This window comes from Pituophis catenifer, unplaced genomic scaffold (genome assembly GCF_029215685.1).
Source record: "Pituophis catenifer annectens isolate HBS135680 unplaced genomic scaffold, rPitCat1.0.hap2 SCAF_1, whole genome shotgun sequence".
Taxonomy (NCBI): domain Eukaryota; kingdom Metazoa; phylum Chordata; class Lepidosauria; order Squamata; family Colubridae; genus Pituophis; species Pituophis catenifer.
The window spans coordinates 138,731,915-138,754,881 of record NW_027256881.1 but is presented as its reverse complement, the minus strand read 5'-3'; the positions used below and the strand labels follow the sequence as shown (position 1 = coordinate 138,754,881).

The 22,967-nt window shown below is 37.4% G+C and overlaps 1 protein-coding gene across 2 annotated transcripts in view; it reads left to right on the top strand.

Annotated features, from left to right (window-relative positions):
• Positions 1-22,967, top strand: part of CYRIA (CYFIP related Rac1 interactor A) — a 79,239-nt gene that overhangs the window by 34,978 nt on the left and 21,294 nt on the right. For both annotated transcript variants that reach the window (XM_070955583.1, XM_070955591.1), the window contains exons 3-4: positions 2,882-2,932; positions 6,042-6,076. The gene's annotated coding sequence lies outside the window, so the exon portion shown is untranslated. The remainder of the gene's footprint in view (positions 1-2,881; positions 2,933-6,041; positions 6,077-22,967) is intronic.

The following is a 22,967-nucleotide window of genomic DNA, read 5'->3' as shown; positions in this document are numbered from 1 at the left end:
AACTAGAGATGGACGATCAACATTCTGATTGCTAGGGTATCCAGGCTCCATCCTGAAAACATCCATTTGCAATGGAGTTAATACTACAATATTCCTACAGCAAGTTAAGATCAGTAAGAGAAAAGCAGAAAGACTGGTTGACCCATATTTCCTGATGGACATCTTTTGTTTCTGTTTAATGTGCCACTTTGAAAAGAAGAGAGAGAATACCAATTGAGGACAAACAAAATATTATTGAAAATTTGTTTGGGGCCTAGACATTTTGTTTTGGAATATTTTATCATAGTCATATTGTAAGTTGTTTTTGACTGTGCTGTTACACTCCCCCCCCCCATTTTGGTGGGGAGGGGGAAATAATGACTTCATTTTCTTTCACAGCAGGAAACTTCCACATCAGCAGTTGTGTATTGCCCTGAGTTAAATTGATTGTAAAGTGTGATTGCTCAAACTTGTCATGTACACTAAGCTTTTTTCTTAGAATACATAGTTGACTGCTGTGTTACAGGTTTTGAATTGGCCATTTAGAAAATACGGTTAAGTGGATTTGTTCACTAACTGTCACTTAAGTATTATACTGTTGCGATTTATCATTTTTGTAGGCCAAGAACTTAAAACTATCACATGCATCTTGAATTTTGAAGTACCTGAACAAATTTGAAATTTGCATCTTCCTTCTTTTGTGATTGACCTTAATACTATACACTCTTAATTGCCTCTGAAATAAGGACATTGAAATTCGTTATAACATAAGGAATTGCTGTTGGTATAAAAACAGTTTTTAAAAGTAGATCAAGTAATTCTTAGACAACAATAACAATAGTTTATATTTGATTTGGGGGGAAAACTTGTTGGAAGACTTTTTCTGGTTGAAAGTGGGCATTTAATAAAAAGGACGACAGTTTAAGAAAGGTATCAGGAATTATAGTGAATATAGATACCAATTGGGATAGGTAAACGTAATAATTCTGCCAGATTATATAATGCAGAATATTAGGTGGATGAAGTTTATTACATTAGGGTTATATCTCCTCATAGGTATCTAATGGAAGGCAATTGTGAAGTAGCTCCATGTTTGTTCTAAGCTCAAAGAAGGGTCGTGGATTTAATCTGTCTAGATCCAGAGAGTTCTAGGAATACCAAGCAAAATATTACTTCTCCACAAGGTGGAGACTCAGTATACCTCTTGTCTAATTGATTGTCACTATTATGAACAACTTTGCATGCTGTCAGAAATTAAATTACATAAGATGCAAATTTGGGTCATCTAGGAGAACAAGTAATTGCCGCAGTATTTAAATGATTAAAATATTATTGAGGAAGTCCACAAAAGTAATGGATTGACTTAATTGGAGGTTGACCCTGAATTTTAGACATTTCTCTACTACCCTAGGAAGGTCAGTGTAATGGAATATAGAAAGGAGGTGGATTTCCAGGAGGGAGGGGTGTATTCCAGAGGAGTAAGAAGCAACTCAGTCTGTATGTTACCAGTGAGAGGAAGGGTGAAGACAGCCCCTCCCTAATAGTTTAGAGCAGTGGTGAAATCCAATGTTTTTTACTACCAGTTCTGTGGGAGTGGTTTGGTGGGTGTGGTGTGGCTTGTGGACATGGGTTGGTGGGCATGGCAGTGGAAGGATACTGCAAAATCCCCATTCCCACTCCACTCTGGGGCCAGACAGAGGTGGCATTTGCCAGTTCTCCGAACTACTCAAAGTTTCCGCTACCGGTTCTCCAGAACCTATCAGAACCTGCTGGATTTCACCCCTGGTTTAGAGTATATGCAGATAGTGGAGTAGAGTCCTTAGTCTGACAAAAGTTTGTTCATAGGTATGAAATCAATAGAGAAGCTGATCCTGGAAGAATTGCATGTTATTCTTGGTTTTGGACCTAACAGTTAGAAAAATAAAACTTACCTGTTTCAATTGTCTTATTCTCAGTGAATGTAAAATAACTTTTTCAAAGAGCATTGAAGAACTAGTTCTTGCTTGGACCTTTGGCGAGGATAACTTTAAGTTGTGTGGGTTTTTGTGCCTCTCTGGTTTATCATCTTGTATTCTTGTTTATTCTTGTATGGTTTATTCCTTTTTTTTAATTATTTATTTAATTTGATTTATATGCCGCCCTTCTCCGGAGACTCAGGGCGGCTTACAATGTGTTAATGTTGTCTTTTAATGTTGTCTATCCCTGAACCATCCTGAGTCATTTGTAGTTGGGTGGAATAAGGAGGAGGTGGAATGAGGAGGAGGAGGAGGAGGAGGAGGGCAATATGATGCTAATGTACCTCTGCTGGGATGTTTAAACATTGGAGATCAGTTTTACCTGGAAAGTGCCCTGGTTTGTTGTTACTATAGTTATAATGGTCTGGAGGACCCTTGTTTTTCTTGATTTCGGTTAAGCTTTACTCAACAAGACAGCAAATGAATCTGGCCATTCCACCTTGTCTGTGATTCCGAGAACAGCCAGCAGTACTGTAGCTGAATCATGGGTGATGAGCAAGAGATGACCAAGTTATCGGAACATGTTTGCGCTTAGCAGTTGAGGCTTTGACTGGAAATAACCCATCTATAATCCTTGTTCTGTATTTCAAAAATACTTTCTTAGTGTATATTTAATATGGGAAAAGAGAAGGAAGTTCACTAGAAAGTCTTAAGAATGACACAGGAAGAATGTTTAAATGTAATGCCAAACTGCAGAACACTAAATGAGATAATTTGTATAGAAGGGAATTTTCCCAGTGTCTTAAACATCTTATACATCGATGAAAGACTTCCCAAATACTTGCTAGTATTTATCAGCATGTATATTATGTAGTCTACCTTTTTATAATGCATTTCCTTAAACCAATGGATTACAATAAACTAACATTCTGAATTTAAATTTGCAGGTTTCATTTTCTTCTTAGATCTCCAGGAGAAATTGGAGAATTTTTAAACAGGTGAGTTTACAAAGTTGAATATATTCTTTGGGAGGGAGGGACTTTTTTTTTATTAAACTATTTTTCCTGAAAAAAATACTAGTGGTGTAGTTACAACTCTTTTGATTTAAATAGAAGCTATTAAGAGTAATATGAGCACTCTCACAAGTAGCTGCTTTGGTAAATTTATCCAAACATTAAATTTATTTATTTATTTATTAAATTTATATGCCACCCCTCTCCGGAGACTCAGGGCGGCTCACAATACATTTTTTTTTTAAAAAAACCATTCTAAAAACATTTAAAAGATTAAAAAACATTAAAAACCTTAGAACGCATAGTTCTAAATACTCCTTTATCAAAAGGCAAATTGGTAAAAATACTTCTCAGATTTACCCACTTCAAGTATTCATTTTACCTTTTTAAAATTTTTGAGGCATGTGTTCTTTTAAGTATTTCCACACAAAGTTCTGGGTTGTTTTCACCCACATAGGAGACAATGTTGTAGTTTTCTTTTTTTCTTTTTCTTTTTTGATAAATAATAGATAGATAGATAGATAGATAGATAGATAGATAGATAGATAGATAGATAGTTTTTTCTTCTCCCATTTAATCATGTCCCATTCTCAGAAATTGCCTGGACAAGTTCCTGCTAGATAGCTATCAAGTGCAAGAAATCTAGTAGGTACTAACATACCAGTGAACAGATCTCCACTGGGAGAGAGGATTAAATATTTGGTGATCAGCAACCACCTAGATGTCTGTAGATTTCAGTTTCTTATCAGTTCCAGACAGTGGTGGGTTTCTACTGGTTCGCCCCGGTTCGGGCAAACAGGTAGTGGTGGCAGCGGGAGGCTCCACCCACTCACCCGGATATCATCATGGACACTCTGCGCTTGCGCAGAAACACTGCGTGCGCTCACACTTCCAAACTGGTAGCAAAGGTAAGTGGAACTCACTACTGCGTCCAGATAAAATACCTGAGGTAGTGAGACTTCGGTATCTGATATAGAAGTCTAAAAATCTGGAGGCCATAGGCTCCCTGCCCCAGCTTAACTGATGTATTATTAAACCTTCCTAATTTTATCATCATTTGAATCATTAAGGAAAGGTTATTAAGGTAACTGATCTTTAAATTCCTTTTTGATTCGACCATTCATATAATCCTAAATAATTGCTGAAACCTGATCATTCATTCAGTTATTCATTCTGCAGTCAGACCTATTAGAGATACTGCAGACACTTTTTTTACATTCCTTTTTTATTGTTAAAAGAGTATGTTATAAATGTTTATGACAGATGGTCTTTTTAAAAATGGATGTAGAAATACAACTACAAAAACATAACACTACCCAGCATTAACAATCTGGATGCATTATAAAGTTTATTTTTAATTCATTTGTTTGATTTACACCACATCTTTAGTAAGTAAAAGCGTGACATACTTTATTTAATATAATGTATCTGTAGAAACTTTAATTCAGAATCAACAGATTTATGTGATGCTAAGATATTGCTGGTTCTTCGTATTTAAATTTAAATGTTAGTAGAGAAATGATTTTCAAAATGCATATAATGATTTGAAAACATGGAGTTTTTAATCCTACATCAATTTCCTCATTGATGTACTTCTAGAGTTCCCCTATTTTCTCACTAGTCTTACTGAATGTGTATACTTCCTCTGTAGTAAATGCTGACCTACAGGATATAATTAGGGTAGTATCAAAACAGAAATTTGCCCTTCCTCTTTTGGAACTATTTATATTCAGTGAAGTGATAGTGATGCTGGTATAAAAACATCAAGACACTTATTGACATAAGATGAAGAACTCTGAGATTGCAGAAGGATCCATTATAAGTTTTGTTGCTTTAATATCGGAATATCCTGCAAAAGGTTTGGATTGCATCTTATTAAGATTGAAACCAAGTATGAAACTTTAATTTTATGGCTTTTAATTAAATGTTATATGTATTAGGAATAAATGGGAAAAAGTGTCACAACTAGATGGTTTTATAATATCTCTACTGTTCTAGTAGTCTATTTTGTTCTGAGAATAAAGTTGTAAAATGAAAGTGGGAAGAAATAGGTCATAATCTCAAAGCTTGATTTTCACACACACACACACACACACACACACACACACACACACACACACACACACACACATCTTACAGCCTTCAACTGTAAAATCACAAATGAAATAACATTAGCATTTCAAACATTTAAATATTATTAAAAATAAAAAATTAAAATCATTTGTAAGTCAGATTTCGGGAGTGCCAGGGCTTTGAATTCGTTAATTTTACAACCTATCGTATTAAATTCAAGCTTATTTCTTAAGAGTAATATGCAGTTCTGTATTGATTATTTCTTTTAATTTTTGTTGTGGCAATGGATTTTTAAAGTGACATATGCGTGTCTCATGCCTTGCAGTAATTGGTTTGGTTGATTTGGGCTTTAGCGCACCGGGTGAATTCTAGTGACTGTGGGTTATAAGCAAGCTGTCTGATTTACTGTGGTTTTTGTATTCAACCAGTTGGAGTTATTCAGTAGCTCAGTTAAAGGTATAACTAGTGCTTGTAACCTTTAACTGGGTGAAACAGTGCACCATTTTTTTGAACCAAGGTACCTCAAATGGGTCCAAAATCCAGGACACATGACTCCTGTGGATTGAAATCTGGCAAATTTGTGGTCACTTCAGTGCTGCTGTTCTGTCACCTAGAGAACCAGTAGACCAGTCCTGCTCTGGCCTTCTAGAAGCTAGGTAGATCAGTCCTATCATTGGCTGCTGCAGGATGATCAGCCATCGTCAAGCCCGCAAGAAAGCTGATCCCACTCTCACTGCTTTTTTGTTCTTGGTCATTCTATTTCTCTGTTTAAGTAAAGAAATATCTCTGAAATGATGACCCTTTATTGTCTTAGTTAGTTTTAAAATGCTTCTTTCTCTATTATGCATATCTTCATGCAATGTAAAAAAAGATTATGAATGTTGAACTATATTGATAGCCCAATAAAAACCCATCCAAAATGTGAAGGCAAAGAAAATGTTTGAACAGGGTTTGTCTATGTCTGTGCGCATATTACCATTTCTTATGAGGTGTAATTGATTATACAATTCTGATTTTACAGATTGGAAACTTGATTCAAAAGAAATACATTATCAGGTAAGAAAATAGTCATTGTATCAAGTGTATCAGTGTAAACTGCATATTGTTTTTATATACTTTTTGAATCTAGTCTATTTTTGTACACCCCAATTCAAAAAGTTTAAGTCCTGTCCCTATGTGGTTCTCTCTAAATTAATGGTATCTTCATATATACATATTAGTGACTATGTCTTTAGCTGTGATTGAATTAAGAAATCCCTGATTTCTTCAAATTTCCTTAATTTATTAGCACTTTAGTTATACACCTGCTAAAACACATGCCAAAACTGCTTATTTTGGATCATTAATTAAATAATGGAAAGAGTATATTTTAACAAAATATGTAACTTCAGTGTTCTTAAATTAGTAAAGTGTTTATGTTATTAATACTGCTGACACAGTCAAAACCTCCATAACTAATGTGAAACATGTTGGTTTCTATTATTAGTTGTTTATACCCGATATTTTTGTACAAGATACATTTTCAAAATAAATTCCTGAATTGTGCTATCTGAAATGTATACATTTCTTGGATTACAGGTAGTCCTCAGCTAGTGACTGCCTCATTTAGCAATCATTTGCAGTTACTACAGTGATGAAAAAATAATCTTAGATCAATCCCCACACTTACTGTACAACCTTCATGGGTCTATAAAGCAAAGAAAAGATGGATGTAAAGATCATAAGCATAGTTGTGGTTTCAGTTAGTGACTGCTTCACTTAATAACTGAGTTGCTGGTCCCAATTGTGGTTGCTAAACGAGGATTAACTGCATTGACTTCTCCAAAAGAGGCTAAATGTATCAAAATAATAGTTTAACATAGTACAACCTCCACACAATAAAGCATTTCTAAATCAAGATTTCTAAAGTAAATTGTTAACATATCCATGTAAACCAGATGCCTAAAAAGGAACTGACTGAATTATCCATTTCAGATAATTGAACTACTTCAGCATGACTTTATATTTTATACTTATCTTAATCCAATATTTACTTAATAATTTATATCTTGTGTTTGATAGGTTTTGCCTCAAATTATTTGCTCATATATATTTTATTGGAAAGCTAGATTGTGTTATTTACAAAAGTACCTGACATTATTGAAGTCCTGTATAGTTAGCATACTATGAAATAAATAAACCTATTGATAAAGGTAATAAAATTGTGCAGTTTCCAAGACAGAAAAAAATAAATAAATCACATGAACATAAAAGAAGCAGAAAAATAGGTAGCATTAGTATTTTCCCAATCCTGTATTATTCTTTCTTGTGTCAATATCCTGTTTTCTCTTCCTAACCAATGCAGACATACGGTTTCAGAGTTCATTTACATAAATTATACTTATACCAGTTTGATAGGAAATAGGCACTAAAATGCAGGTCGGTATACACATTAAAACATGAATATTGAAGCAAGGCATCTTTGATGCTCTGTTATTATCAATCAAGACAATCATTTTAAGGTTGTAATGCTCATCCCCAAATAAATGTCTATTTATGTCAAGGGGAAAAAAAGCAAGTTACACATTCATATTGAAGATTAGGAAAGAAATATAGAAATTAACAGTATCCTAATTCTTCTACATAAATCAGTGGTGTGGCCAGATTTGAACTATTACAGAGTATTACAAAGATTTTGTAAATACGTGCAAAGCAAATGACCCAGGGATTAAATTACTTTCCCTTTAAAGAAACATGGTAACTTTTTTGCTTGGTCAAGAATCAAGTCAGTTGGGGGTAGAGAGTGATTTGGATTATTTAAATTTGATTGCTTAATAGTTCTTAATTATAGGAAAGTTTTTAATCTGGCTCAGTACAACATATTCCTTTTGGAAGTACAATACAAAATGAAAAGCAAAAATGTGTGTCCCTGTCCATTTTGGTTAGAAAGAAAAATGGAAACAATAATTATCTGCTATTCTGTGAATTTAAGGAAGTGGTTATCCTGCCATTATTATTGAAATATCTGATAGAGGTTCTAAATTCTACAAAGTGCACTTATTAAAGGATTATATTATTGTTATGATATTGCAGGCTAGGAAAAGAGAATTCAGAAATTGAGATTTTAGGGAGGACTGATACATTTTTTGAGTCATTGGATTATATATTTTATTTATTTATTTCCAGTGTTTTATACCACCCACTTGCAAAATTGGCAGGACCCAGTAAAGCACAGTAAAATACTAAAGCAAACGTGTTGCTAAAATAAGGGTCAGTATATATGAAACAATCATTAAAACATAAAATCATATGACATGTATATGTTTTGATGTACTCTTTTTTTCCTTAATCGTAGAATAATAGTACTCTTAATCGTAGAAAGATATATTTATGCATGCTCTCTTGTTTTTATAATAGTTTGCACTGCAATAAATATATTTTTATAGAATATTTAAATTCATGCATGGTGCAGAAAATGTGGAGAAAGGGAATCTCTCTTACATAATAACTAGAGTCTGAGTAACTGATTAAAGATGAACGGTGGAAGTTCCATAACAAATAAAAGAAGATCGGTCTTTATAACTTACTCTAAAGTATAATAGCTATCAAGTTGGGTGGCTTTAAATAAGGGTTGACTTTCATGAATTAATTGTGGCTACTACAAATGATACTGTGTATTTTCTCCAGTATCAGAAGAAATATTTTTATTATTTTTATTATTATTTACATCCCATGTTTTGCCCATGAGGCACAGTTAATACGTTATTAGGGAAATCAGGCAAAAGGGCGCTATTATATTCATGTCTTCTTTGTGCTAATTTACCCGATTCATCTGAATCTTGACAATTTCTGGAACAACATGCTGGAATAAATATGCATTTGGCTGAACCAACATGGTTCTTCTAAGATGTTTATTAAAAAAATTACTGATTATGAGTTAGCGCAGGATAGGTTTTGGAAAGAATAAGAACCACATTCTGAAACAGCTGATCCTGTGCCTTAAGGGCACATATTGACAAAGACAACACAAAATGGAGGGGGGGGGCACAACAAATACAAAAACGCAACATCCCCACATGCACACAAACCAGAAAGGATTATACTGTTCCAAACAAACATATACAATAGTATATACAGACACTGATTAGTCTCTAGGAGAAGATGTGAATGCACACATGCATACCTCCCCACACCCCATATTATGTTGTGACACAAAAGAAAATACAGGCATCTCCTATTGCCACTGCTGGTAAAAGGGTTGGGAAGCATTCCTGAAAGCCAGTCTCACCAGACTTTCCTTGTCTTGTTTTTTCATCCCTTGACAAGATTTAAAAAATCTGTTCCTGCTGATCTTTCATTCTAATTATAGCATATCATAAATTCCAGCCTTTATTACTGTCTATTTTATTGGCGGTCTGAGTTGGCCACCTACATTTTTGTTCTAAGATCAGGTATCTGCAATGCGCTGGAGTGGGTGGAGAAGATCTGTGTTTTTGTTTTTACTTTGGCAAGCTAAGATTGCCACTTAGTGGTCAAATCTTCTAATGACAAGCTTTTCCCAGCAACAATAAGGCTTTGAAATTGATTTGGGATTTACTTTTATGTCAAGGGAATTAGCCTTGGTTGTCTAATTTCTTAAATAACTTCCACTTTGTGTCCACTTTGAATGACAGAGGATTTCATCCCAGTGCCTATACGCGGAATGTTAAATGACACCAAACTCCACAAATACGATAAAGACACCAAGGACAATGATCTTCACAGCTACAGATTACGTGTCTACCATCATTTTTATCTAGTTAATATAACTGAATAAAAAATAAATTACAGTAACAATAATATATTTTAAATTTTAATAAATCATTGATCATCATTAGGAAATTTTAATTTAAACACAGATGTTAATTAGATTTTTGTTGTGAGCTGAACAGATTCAGTAATGAATGAATAATTCTTATGTTTGCGTTGTTTCTTAATTACCACATTTGTATCATCCCTTTCTTTCCAAATTGAGTGTAGCACATTTGAGGGCATTTTCTTATTTTATTCTCACCAAACCAATCCTTTGAGAATTGTTACACAGAAAGATGCTAACTAGCCCAAAATCAACTATATAGCCAAGTGGGTTCCTGAACTCTTGTCGCCTTGATCCCTCCTATGGTAAATCCAAAATCTAGAATATTCTCTTAAAACAAAAGTACATGTGGAGATTTCTTGATCAGTCTTTTACATTTTTCTCTTCCTAACTATCAAAAAATTGGTTGGGATTAAGGAGAATTTGAAGAATTAATTACTTATTCTTACAAGCTTACTAAAAAACACAAATGATAATAATATATATAATCCCTCACTCAGCTTTCCATCTTAAATTACACAAAATTACAAGGACATTATATCATTGTGCCATAGTTGTAAACCACAACTATGGTTTCACATGTGGCACTTAACAAAAATGCATTCATCTTTAACTAGTTAGTTCCATTTGTGGACCTGGAGTAAGATGTGGACATGCCTTATGTCGTTTAAATCTATTCCAGTCCTACATTGAAAATGGGAAGATAATAATATTTAACAATGTCCCTCCAAATTCCTTCACTATGTATAGAGCTTAATTTTCACTATTTTTGATGATCTGTCTTGCCATTTTTAATCTCATCCAGTTTGTTGGAAGATTTTGTCATATAGAAACCCTGTAAAATACTTCATATATTGAAACTTACAGAAAGTCAGGACAGAGGAAACAAAGTAAGTGATTAAGCTACCTGATTTTGGTTTAGTCTGTTTCAAGGGTGTCAAACCCACGTTGTCATGGTGGCGTCATGTGACGTATCGGGACTTTCCCCCCCTTCGCTAAACTGGGCAATGCGTGGCCAGCACATGACGCATCTGGCCTGGTCTGTTGGGTGAACTTAGGCTAACAGGTGCTTTTCATAAGATGCAGTTAAAAATTCATAACTTAGTATGATGTGTGAGTGAGAAATACACAAGGACTAAAGGAATTGTTTAAGAAGCCATGGTTCCTACGAATAATTAATAATAAATCCTGGGATTTACTTTAGAGTAAAATTCATATAGAACTGTATGATAGATATCTACCCTATAATCACTATCATGTGAACATAGTCTGATGTTTAAAATTGTACTCTGATGTTTGAAACTGATGTTACTCACCTATTTTTAAATTTTAACTTGTATTTATCTACCTGGTGAACATACAGAGGAATTAAATGTTTAATTGGACCAAATCAGACTAACAGCCGTAGAAAAACAGACTAACAGATAGAGAAGACATTTTCCTTTTATTCCTAAAGTCCAACAGCAGAGGGCACTCTGTCACTAACAAAATCAATTCTGAGTTTCTGTTATTCCCTTTTTTAAAATTCTTCCTTCCTGTGAAGCCATGTTGAATGAGCAAATGTCTATAGACTGGTCTGTGAGTTTTAAATGTCTCCTTCACAGGAAATCCACTGTGTAGCACTGCAGGGTTGTCCAAACATCGGCACAATGTCCACTTCTGTGCATATGTTTAACTTTGCTCATATCATTGACCAATGTCTGTTTTCTTTGAATAATAGATCACTTTAATCACATGCTACTCTAATATTATGAAAGGACCAAGTGATATTTACTATGAAGGTTGTCTGGGTGTGATTAATCACCATGCAGATTTGTTATGGCTTAAAACTAACCACTTTAGAACAAAATTTGTACAACGTAAATTGTCTTAACATCTTAATATACAACTTTTGGTATTGAACTAACTTTAGTTTCTAGTTGCTTCCTATTAAATAAGCCATCTTTAAAAATACTGTATAAATTGGAATATAAATTGGAATATTTCCTTGATCGTATTTGACAGTATTTTTAATCAGCTGTTGGAATTTGATTTTGCTTTCCTAGTTGCTGAGCTAGCAATTACTTGCTTTTTAGGGGAGTGATTCCTGTTTCAAGTTACAATAAGAAATTTTGTCCTAAATTGATTAACAGGACTAGTTAATTTTAAGTCTTTCTTTAAATGACTTGCCCAGGAATTTCTATTTATTTAACCAGAATACATTTTTGCTTATTAATTCCATCATCTGTTTGCTATTAATTACAAAAAGAATCATGCATTGGACAATAACAGATTTTCTTGCTTAATGTAGATATCTATTGCTTCCCTCTAGCTGTCTGTGAGAAACAAGTCAATGGGTTTAAAAAAAAAAAAAAAAAAAGAAGCTGACACAGACAAATATACACACAAACACGCTAAATCAGCTAAATAGTTGATGTTGGTTTCCAAGTACCATTTTGGAATCAAGATGTATATTCAAAGCTGCAATTCTGTTCACCTTTACTTGGGAAAAGGCCCCATTAAACTCAGAGTGATAAGCAAATGTGATAAGGTGCGAACTATAGAGAGTAAGGAAGATTACCTTGGTTGAAATATGCAAGAACCATTATCTAGGCAAAAGGTGACTGAAACATATTTTAAATCCAGAGAAATGAGATAACATTCAGCAATAACTCAGGCAGATGGAGTTACCACACAATCAGATTCGCAAGAGTCTGCTATTATAGCCAATGTCAAAAAAATAGCTTTAGTTGTGGTTTTTTTGTTGTTGAATTGACTTTTTGGTCTGGTTCAGCTCGCGGGGCTGACACAAACTGCACGAAGTAGCAGTTAAGGCTACTTGTTTCCATTTATTTCACTTTTATTCTCTCAATTTTTCTTTAAATCTTTTGCTGAGTGTGGGGAGTGTGTGCTTCCATTTTCTCTCGTGCTATGTTAATTCATTAAAAAACTTTATTTGAGGTAGAGAACATGCTGTGTCAGCCTTGTAAATAATTTCTTAATGAGCTTGCTAGCATATATCTGGTAACAGATATAGTATATATTTGCTAGCATAACAGGTAATTTTCTGTTATGGTTCTCCTGATGGATTCCTGCCACAAAGGGAAAAAAAAGAAACAGATACCCAGGAGGTATCACAGATGCCTTCTGTTGGAACAAGGTGCTGACTCAAGCACAGCTATAGATAATTGTTGTCTTGATGAAGAGAATAAACTCTTCTCCCTCCCAGGCCCGAAAAAAAGAAGGTTCTTGAAAGGATCATGAGGCTTCTCAAGACCATATGTTCTTCTAAAGGTTCATTTGCTACCAAGGAATGCATCAACCTGCTTTAAGGTTTTGTATATGTAAGGATTGAGAGCCAGTTTTGTATAGTGGTTAAAAATTCAACACAAAAATAGTTTGTTGCGAAAGTGACTGCCTGTGAAGGCTCCTGGATTGGGCTGAAAGGCGAAAGTGGAAGCAGTATGCTCCGTCCCATAATTGGATAGACCAGGTTGCCCTGACAAAAAACACTTAATATTTTCCCTGGTATAGCCAACAAAGGGAGGAGAGTCCATGGTTTAGAGTAGGGATCTGGATCTGGCTCGCGGGGTGCTTAGATCTGGCCCGTGGAGCCGCCCTGGAAACAGCAAAGGACCGGCACACAGTGCCTCTCTCGAGCTCCATTTTCATTGGCAGAGAGTTGCAGGAGGCTGTCGCAGCCAAAAATGGAGCTTGGGAGCACCTTTTCGCTGGCAAAGCCCTTGGTCCATCACCAGCGCCCCCGATACAAGTGACGTCGAGCTCGCCACGCCCACCCTGCCATGCCCATGCCGCCTCCCCCCCGAGATCAAACACAACCCTGATGTGGCCCTCAATGAAATCGAGTTTGACACCGCTGGCTTAGAGGTTAACACATCTACTTAATATGCAAGTAGCCCAGGTTCAAATCCCAGAAGGGTATGGCTAGCTGATGAGAGCTAAATAGCTTGAAATAGATCTATACTAGTCTCCCTTTATTTCTTTGTCGGTAAAACATAAAAATTCAACACAAATATAGTGGTTAAAGGTATCAGACTAGAAACTGAGAGACCATAGCTTCTAGTCAAGCCTAGAGAAGCCAGCTGGGTTGGGCCAATCACTCTATCTCAGCCCTAGAAAGAAATCAGACAGACAATGCATTCATAATGCTATACACAACAAACACCTTGGTTCTGTTGTTCAGTCCCCCTGCCTTGTCATGAACCTGGGTTTCTGGATTCTCTGAACTTTCTTGCCTCTGTTGTAAAGATCTGTTCCTGTAGTCTGTTTCAGTTAGTAAACTATATTTATTTTGCTTTCCTGTCTTCTCTGACTTTGAAAACAGCCTTCTTCCTATTCTTATTACTTCTTAGTTGAACATCTCCTTGAAAGTGTTTTATTGCTGACTTCAGGCCATAAAAGAGGACAGATTGAAGCCATAAAACACCTCAACTAGCTAGAAGGAGGTTTTCAAATAACAGAATAAACTTTATCAAATGTAGCTGGCTCAATTAGCTGTTGCTATAGATGCTTCACATCTGTGCAGCACAGTCCATGGCCTTTACCATGGCTCACCCAAATGATGGCCTCAGAAACTTGAGGTCACTCCTAGTTGCTACCCTTTATTTTTAGTGGAATGCACATTGCACATATCTCTGTACAGTTTTTCTAGATGACCAAATTAAAGTGGAGTTTTTATCATCTTGTCACCCTCTTAAATGGGCCATTTCCTTATCCACTTTGCCAGATAAGGAACCTGAATGACTTTGTGGGCTTCAGTGCTCAATTGCATTTGATTTACAGAAGTCTTTGAAGGTCCTGCCAGCAAAAATAAAACAACTCCCCTCCCCAATATCTAGTGGGTTCAACTGGTGAATGCTTATATTGAGGAATAAATGGGCAGGAATAAAATGTCCTGTCATTCTCATCTTGCAAAATTTATTTTATATGAGTCTGGGTAGGCAGAGGGATGAAGAAAAAGGACACCCTGTCAGATGATGAGGCATGGGATTTCTGAGGGCCTTCATTGCCCTAAGGAAGTAGCCCACTCTGGATTTACTTGAATGAGAAGAACCGAAGCAATTTCAAGGGCCAGCTTTGTCCTGTGGGGAAGAGATCAGCATCATAGGAACAGCCTCCACTTAGAATAATTAATCAGTGGGACAACTTGCCTCTAGAAGTTGTGAGTGCCCCAACGCTAGAGGTTTTTAAGAAGAAACTCGACAACCATTTGTCTGAAATGGGTTTCCTGCCTGAGTAGGGGGTTGGATTAGAAGACATCCAAGATCCCTTCCAACTCTGTTATTCTGTGGCAAGGTTTTCTAATTCAAGGTTAGGAAACTAATCTCAAACTTTTGTGGAATCCAGATTGGGAGCCCAAACCTTCATTCAAGGAACACCCTCCTCCCAATTTTAAACATGCCAGCTTTAGTTACTACCCATATATACTTCAGTGTTATTTTTTTTTATTTTGCAGTGTTATTTTGAATGTATGTCTGATCATGCCAGAAAAATGAGATATTTCTTCTCAAATAAAGCACACTCATAAACTAACTGAAGTATTTTAGATAGTAGCTAGATTATAAAAGGTTGAATGCTTTTGCTCATGAAGGAAAGTAAGTTAAAACAATTATCCGTGAATCTTCAGGCAATAATAACTATTATTTTGTAAGCCGTATTTGTTTCGGAACTACTTGTAAATATATTTAATAAGTGCATTTGTTCTCATACTAACAAGTGTATGTGTCTATAAATAAATCCTGAATAGCTTAGATCACTGAGTGTGTTTTTGGTGTTCATGATCAAATTGCTCTGCAGTATAATGCAATTTCCATTAAAAGGACTCAAGAAATGTTCTGTATGCTTTGCAAGCCTTTTTCCTATAACTTTAATGAAAATGGCTATACCAGCAGAATTACAGGATAGAGCAAAATTAATTTCCTAATATTCTCAGTTAGCATTAAATATTTGGAAGGGCTTCTGTATAAACAAGAGTATTGATTAACATGAGGCTATTAGTAACTTTAGATTATAGTATATTTGCTCACTAAATCCCCTGGTTCAGAAAACCAAGTCTCCTGCTGGAATTTTTCAAAATATACTGTTTTGCCAACAGGAAGAGATATATGACAATGGCACCTCACTTACCAGTGATTCTAGGAATGCTCTGGCTATAAAACTCCATGATCCCTGAAATTATTTGGTCCGCCAGTCAAGTTCCTATCAAGTCTTCCAATGTTGTCAGGATCATTTCTGCCCTAAGAGGGAGATGTTGGCTTCCTGGACACGGGAATCAAAATGACGAGGTTTGCTAAAAGAAATTTAAGTAGTTTCAGGATGTAAAGGTACAAGTATAGATTATAGATTATATATGTAAAGGTACAAGTATAGATTAGGCGAAAGCTGGCTCAAAAGCAGTAAGTGTGAGAGGGACCTTGGAGTCCTAGTGGATGATCATTTAAATGTGAGTCAGCAGTGTGTGGCAGCAGCCAAAAAAGCTAACACAGTCTTTGGTTGTTCTATGCCAGAGGCATAGAATCAAAATCATGTGAAGTATTACTGCTGCTTTACAAAGCCTTAGTAAGGCCACCCCTGGAATACTACATCCAGTTTTGGTTACCCCATTACAAAAAAAAAAAGATGTTGAGACTTTGGAAAAAGTGCAAAGAAGGGCAACTAAGATAATTAATCCCTTGCTCAGGATTCCCGTTTGTCTATTTAATTCTGTGTTCGATTTGCTCACAGACCACTTTATCTAAGGTGAATTCCAAAACTTCACGATCTGTTCCTAGTAAACAGTAATCGGACATCAGAGTTGTTTGTTGTTCTGTTGTCACCCACAGGCAGATATCCAGATGGAGTGTGACAGTGTCATTCTGAAATAATATCTGCATAATGTGTCATACTTGGGCAATTGGATTAGATTCTTAACTCTTCCAGAATTTACAGATAATAATATTTTTCATTCGTCTATGCAACAAGCACTATGTTTGCATACAATGTGAAGATTTCTTGCTTTTTTGTTCCCTTCAGCCTTGCATTTGTCTATAATTCCTAAAGTTCATCTGGCCTTATAAGCACTACATGCTCTTCATCAAGTCCTCAAAGATTAGTCTCAGCAGGTTAAAGAAACGATGTAGTAGAGGGCCCTTAGAGAGGAAAAATATTATACCTTTTCTGGAAGATTCTTCCTACGAACAGAAAAAGCAAAGGTCTGGGCCTAGGATGTTTCTGCAGATTAATGTCTCAGAGTAAACGTAGCATCAGCCCAAGCAGTGCTATCTCACATCCAATGGTCAGTCTAGATCAGGGCCGTCAAACTCGTGGCCCACAGCCCATGGCCCGGATGCGTCACGCTCTGGCCACGTCCATGCCCGGTTTGGCAAAGGGGGAAAAAGTTGTGATATGTCACATGATGCCGCTGTGACGACGCGAGTCTGACACCCCTGGTCTAGATTGTCAAGATGAGATTCCCCTCTTCACCTGTTTAAAGAGTCCTTTAAAAGTGTTTTACCAGCTTTAGGACATAACATGGAATAGAAACATTGACTTCTAACATTACGGATATGATTCCTTATATTAAATGAATGTATGAATCAGTGGTGACTTGCTACCGGTTCGCCCCGGATCGGGTGAACTGATGGCGGTGGTGGGAGGCTGCCCCCACTAGCCCGAACGCTTCTGTGCATGCACAGAAGCGTCGTGCATGCGAGCACGCGCACACCCACAAACAAACCGGTAGCGACGGGGTTTTAAACCTGCCCCTGGTATGAATATGTTTTTATCTCCAAGTGTTTTTCAAAATTTGTTCTGTAAATTAGGTTTTAGGAACTGAGAATTAGTTTCATTAGATAGGATGTAGAATTGTGCATGGGGTGGGAGTAATGGTTGATTTGTAAAGGGGAGGCAAAATTGTTTTAGAAGTCATTTTCAGGTATACGTACAGGTAGTCCTCGACTTAATACAGTTTGTATAATGACCATTCAATGTTACAATGGCATTGGGGAAAAATGACTTATGACTGTATTTCACACTTACAACTGTTGCAGTATCCCCATGGTCATGTAACCAAAATTTGGATGCTTGGCAACTGGTTCATATTTATGATGGTTGCCGTGTCCCAGGGTTATGTGATCATTTTTGCAAACTTCTGACAAGCAAAGTCAATGGGGAAGCCAGATTCACTTAACAACCAGGTTACTAATTTAAAACTACAATGATTCACTTAATAACTGTGGCAAGAAAAGTCATAAAATGGGGCAAAACTCATTTAAAACAAATGTCTCACTTCAACAACATAAATTTTTAGGCTCCATTGCAGTCATAAATCGAGGATTACCTGTAGCAGATTTGTATTCTGCTTTTTCTTAATAAGTAAAAATGATGTCATTTTTTTCACTAACATGTTAAGGAACAATTTTTTTTTTTCAATGGTATATACAACTTTCAGTGTAAGAGCCACAGATACTTTAGTTGGCAGGCAAATTTTCTCTAGTAGTTAGGCAGGCAGGACAGACAAAAACTGGAGTTAGGGCAAGTACAAATATTAAATTCAATCTAAATGTAAGATTACATGAAAATAATTTAATAAATTTAAGGTTAAACTTTTTTTTTGCTACATTAAAAGCTATAATTTTGGGATGGAGGTTCCTCATAGAGTTCTAAATTTGTGCAGCCCAGTTCCTTCTTTCCTTCTAGATAGGTAAGGTTTCTATCATGAGGTAGCCTTATGATATTACTTACTGCCATTGTAAAATATTTAAAACTTATTTCATTCGTTTTCCCCCTTGGTACTTAATTCTCAATTGTAATTTTTCATTGAACTGAGTCATTTGAAAGCTCTCAATGATCTCCACTAGGAATTGTTTATATTTAATGAGATGGAGAATATTTTTCTTGGAACCACCATAGCGTGAGAGTTCAACTTACAAAAATTAGCATAGACTTATTCACTGCTTAATATCATACCTGTTATTCAATATATCGCCTGTGAAAAATTAAGTATGCAAATTTTACTTACAGTAGGAATGAAACTCCAGGTGGCCGGCCTGGAAAATTTAATTTAAAACAATTTACCCTTTTCAATTACTTAATTAATAATTTAAATGCTTCAAAGTATCCCTGAGTCAATAGTCATGTTTTAATTTCCATCTCTGTGTTTCTTGTTACTGTGTTTGTATAGAAGGCAGCTTAAATTACAAAGCATGTAGTTCTGAATACCAGTTATTGTAGAACATTGTTTTCCTCTCCTACTTACCAGCTTTCCTGAGGATCATGACTAAGCATTTTAAGAGGTAGGGTAAATTTTTGGAGTTACATTCTTGTGAATGGGTTTTTTTGTGTGTGTGTCTGTTAATACACACGTACCTGGCTCCCTGCCACGTGTCGGCGGCCCTGCCCGAGTTCCTCAACGTGATTTGCCGAGGTGGGGGTGGAGACCCTCAGGCTTATGGAGACCCCCAGGCTTATGGTCATGGGGGACTTTAACCTGCCATCTGTCAGCAAAGCGTCTGAGGTGGCCCGGGAGTTCATGGCTTCCATGACGGCCATGGACCTGACCCAATTAATTCATGGACCCACTCACACGGGGGGACACACTCTGGACTTGATTTTCATCTCTGGACAGTGGATGAATGATCTCGAGATAGGGGAGTTAGTGATTGAGCCCTTGTCATGGTCGGATCATTCCCTTCTTAGGCTTGACTTTCTAACCGCCACACCCCGCCGCAGGGAGGCGGAACAGATCAGATGGTTCTGCCCCAGGCGCCTGATGGATCCTGATAGGTTCCAGATGGAGCTTGGGCCACTTCCTGAGGCTCTGACTCACGGCTCGGCTGAGGAGTTGGTGGCCGCCTGGGATAGGGCGGCCGCTGATGCTTTGGACCGAGTCATGTCTGTGCGGCCTCTGACCCGTCGCCGAGTCTACCTGGCTCCTTGGTTCTCCGAGGAGTTGAGGGAGATGAAGCGCCGGAAAAGACGCCTAGAGAGCAGTTGGAGATCTAGTCGCTCCGAATCCGACCGAACACTGGTAAGGTCTCATATTAAGACCTACCTAGTGGCGATAAAAGCGGCAAAATATAACTATTTTCCCGCTCTTATCGCGTCGGCAGATAACCGCCGGGCCGCCCTGTTTAGGGTGACCTGCTCCCTCCTCCATCTGGGAGCACGGGAGGATCCCTTGCAGGGTTGTGCCGAGGATTTTGTTCAGTATCTGCACGATAAAATCATTCAGATTCGGGAAGGCCTGGTCTCTGACTGGGTAGGTACAGACGGGATGATGGGTGCCGGTCTTGGGACTGCCATTTGGGAGGAGTTCGACACTGTTGCTCCCAAGGATGTGGACAGGATACTGGGGCGGCTGAATGCGACCACATGTTTATTGGACCCGTGTCCCTCCTGGCTGGTGCTGGCCTCCCGGGAGGTTACACGAGGCTGGCTCCAGGGGATTATCAATGCTTCCTTGAGTGAGGGTGCCTTGCCATCCGCCTTGAAAGAGGCGGTGGTGAGGCCCCTCCTCAAGAAGCCTGCTCTGGATCTGGCTGTTTTGGCTAACTATCGTCCGGTCTCCAACCTTCCCTTCATGGCAAAGGTTGTTGAGAGTGTGGTGGCGCGACAGCTTCCTGGGTACCTGGATGAAGCTGTTTATCTGGATCCGCTCCAGTCCGGCTTCAGGCCTGGGGACAATACGGAAACGGCATTGGTCGCGTTGGTGGATGATCTCTGGAGGGCTCGGGATTGGGGTTGCTCCTCTATCCTGGTCCTGTTAGATCTCTCAGCGGCTTTTGATACCATTGACCATGGTATCCTGCTGCGCCGGTTGGAGGGTTTGGGAGTGGGGGGCACTGTTTTGCGGTGGTTCTCCTCCTATCTCTCCGACCGGTCGCAGTCGGTGTTGGCAGGGGGGCAGAGGTCGACTCCGAGGCGCCTTGCTTGGGGGGTGCTGCAGGGATCGGTCCTCTTGCCCCTTCTGTTCAACATTTATGTGAAGCCGCTGGGCGAGATCATCCATGGCTTTGGGGTGGAGTTCCATTTGTACGCTGATGATACTCAGCTGTACATCTCCACCCCAGGCCATCCCAACGATGCCCTTGAAGTGATGTCCCGGTGCCTGGAGGCCGTGCGGACCTGGATGGGGAGTAACAGGCTTCGATTCAACCCTTCCAAGACCGAGTGGCTGTGGCTTCCGGCATCCCGATATAGCCAGCTGGTGCCATTGCTGGCTATTGGGGGCGAGTTATTGGCCCCCACGGATAGGGCTCGCAACTTGGGTGTCCTCCTGGATGCACGGCTGTCTTTAGAAGAGAATATGACGGCCGTGGCCAGGGGGGCTTTTTATCAGGTTCGCCTGATTCGCCAGTTGCGTCCCTTTCTGGATTGGGATTCTCTATGCACAGTCACTCAGGCGCTCGTCACTTCCCGCCTGGACTACTGCAATGCTCTCTACATGGGGCTCCCCTTGAGGAGCACCCGGAGGCTCCAACTGGTGCAGAATGCGGCCGCGCGGGGGATTATGGGAGCGAGGGCCGCTCCCATGTGACACCTCTCCCGCCCTGAGTCCACTTGGAGAAGGGCGGGATATAAATTGAAATAATAAATAATAATAAATAAATAAATAAATAAATAAATAAATAAATAAATAAATAAATAATAAATAATAAATAAATAATAAAAAATAAATAATAATAATAAATAAATAAATAAATAAATAAATAAATAAATAAATAAATAAATAAATAATAAATAAATAAATAATAAATAAATAAATAAATAAATAAATAATTGTTGAGGATTTTCCTCAATCCAGGCTAGGAAGCCATGGCTTTGCAAAAAGAATCCAGGACTTGTATTCAGAGAAAACTCTGGCTTAATAGTAGTGAAAGAAGGAACATGGAATATTCAATTTTTTAACAGTGAAGTAAAAAAAACAAACCCACATTATTATTAATACAGTGATAATTCAATAAGAAAAAAATGCACACACATAATCCTTGACTTACAACAACAATTGTATACTTAGCATGGAATTCTCTTTCAAGGATAAGCCAACCAGCATTTGAGAGCCCACGTTTGCTCATGTTCCTTAGCAACTGGCATTCAAAGACATAGTACCTCTGATATTACAGATAATATAGTCAACATGACTACCAATCTTGGATAGCTTGTTTGTTTTTAATAAGAGATTAAGTGTTTCTGGAGAATAACGCTAATGGTTTAGGACAAAAATACACTAGGATTATACAGTGACTTCCTTTTTTCCATGAGGTAAGTTGAACTTTTAAATTCATGTTGGAAATGTGTGGTTCTTAATTGTACTATGTTTGAAATCCATTTTAATCATGATTCTTACGTTTTGTACAGTGCATGATATATAAAAGTGTTGCTGGATTCAGAGTTAAATTTAGATAATCATATAGTTGTATTTTAAAACTGTATTTATACCATGTTGCGAACTTTAACATCATAATTTCCTTCCTTCCTTCCTTCCTTCCTTCCTTCCTTCCTTCCTTCCTTCTTTCCTTCCTTCCTTCTTTCCTCCCTCCCTCCCTCCCTCATTTGTTAATATTGCATGCAAAATATTACCGTGTTTCCCATGAAAATAAGACCAGCTATTAATTTTTGCTCCAAAAGATGCATTAGGGTTTATTTTACAGTTAGGTCTTATTTTCGGGGACATACAGTACTAAATGCATCCACCTGGCTGACGATCTTAACTGGGCCTTATTTTTTGGGTAGGGCTTATATTACCGGCATCCTAAAATAACATGCTAGGGCTTATTTTTCAGTTGGGTTTTATTTTGGGGGAAATTTACAGTAGTAATGGAAAAGGTTTGATATACCTACTTTTACAGAAAGACTGCTATATATCTAGGAGTTTCTAAGCCTTAGTGTGTTTGAAATTCATTGAAATGAGTAAATTTGTTTTGAATGATTATATATTAAAATTAATTGTACCAATAAGTTTGTTCAGATACTGTATTGTTCTGAATTCTTGCCCAGTATTGTTCAGAGATTTCAAAATAGAGATTTAGAGTGTATTTACTGTATCTACGATATCTATACCTAATATGAGAATTAGTACTATACTACTTCTGAGTCGTTGCTTTTTTTTTTTTTAACTGAAATCAGGTTCATTCA